Here is a 1,653-nt window from a genome sequence, read left to right on the forward strand (position 1 = left end):
GATGTCTCAAGGCCACTTTGCCTCCATCCACGAGCAACATAAATTTCTCCCTCAACCCTCTCAGACTTTGATATCATAGTACAAAGATTTCAACTCACTTTTAGGAGAAGATAGTCCACAATAAGGAAGTTTCAGCAATGGATAAAGTGCCACTAGATGGAAGAGATCACCCCTCCAGGTGGTTCATTAGTGAGACAAACATTAGAGCTTCAACCCCTAAGGCAACTCTTGTTGGTTCACAAGCCTCTCATGCACTTGAGTGATTCTTCCCAATACAATAGGTTCTTCAATCCCAAACTTCTGGTGGGTTCTTCAACCCTCAGGAAAGCCTTCGCTCTCTTTAATACTTCACCCAACAAGCTTCTCTCAGAGGATTCTTTAGTTGATTCTCTTTTCTAGAGTTTGATTCAATGACAGATATCACTTTCTCTTCCCTTCAACTCTGCACTCTCGCTTCTCTCTTTTGCATCTATGCATACATTAGTGAAATGAGAGTGCGTTCCCCCTCTACCCCATGAGAAAGAGCCCGTGCATGAAATAAAAATGAATCCCCCTCCATCTGACCAATCGCCCCTTTGGGGTCGATTACTTGGAGAGGTATGATGGAGGATTTTCCCTTGATTTCTAAATGACTTGCCTAGAAGGCGGGAAAATGCCACAAGTTTATCCTAGGGAAGGACGCTTTTATTTGGGGAAAATATTACTATTTATTATCTCTAGATCTCATTTCCATTCTCAATGCCATTAGCATATCTAGGATTTTCCATGCCTCTTCGTCTAGCTCTTCGACTATATCTTCTTCTTGTTGGAAAAAGTTCTCATGTTTTCGATCTATAGGGCTCGCTAGCTATTGAATGGGACTCATTTATTATAAAACTATTGTATAGTGGAATTTATCTCAAAAATGAAGAAGAATCCATCATATGGAGTTGGAACACTTCTACAGGGCAGGTCACTACCATCCAATATGTTGTCTCCATGTATGCCTCCTCTCTTGACTAGAAGGACATCTTATGGCACAAAAAGAATTGGTCATGGTCTTTATTGCCAAAGCTCAGATGTTTTATATGGCTTTCCCTGGATAATCATATACTCACCTGAGATAATTTGTCTCGCAGGGGCTTCACGGGTCCTAATGTTTGTTGTCTCTGTTTGAGAGGGCCTGAATTGGTAGATCACCTTTTCTTTGATTGTTTCTATTATATTACTCTCTGGTATGATGTTTTAACCTCTCTCAATTTCTAGGCTATTGGTCTATATCCTTCCTTTGATTCTTGCCTCCACTAGTGGGATAAAAAGATGGGTATTTACAAATCTTTGCATGTATTCGTTGCCTAGGGCATATGAAAGGTTTGCAATAATATTATATTTGAAAATCATCTTATCAATCATCCAGTCACACTTGCATAACTCCTTGGTTTTTTTAAAGACTTCTTGAGACCCCAAAGGTTAAAATTTTGTTGGACATTTTATTTTCCTATGAGCTCTCATTCCTACAATGTTGGATTTTTTGATGGTGTATCAAAAGAAGGTATGTGTGGTGGGGTTGCATATTTACTCTACAAGGGGGTATATCCTTCCAAATCTGGTTGAATCTAGGGATAGGCATAAATACCAAGGTAACAATTGTTGTTATTTTTTAGGGCTATATTG

Source organism: Pinus tabuliformis, chromosome 5_2, assembly GCF_031772625.1.
Source record: "Pinus tabuliformis cultivar Carrire ecotype Pingquan chromosome 5_2, CPIR1, whole genome shotgun sequence".
NCBI classification, from domain to species: domain Eukaryota; kingdom Viridiplantae; phylum Streptophyta; class Pinopsida; order Pinales; family Pinaceae; genus Pinus; species Pinus tabuliformis.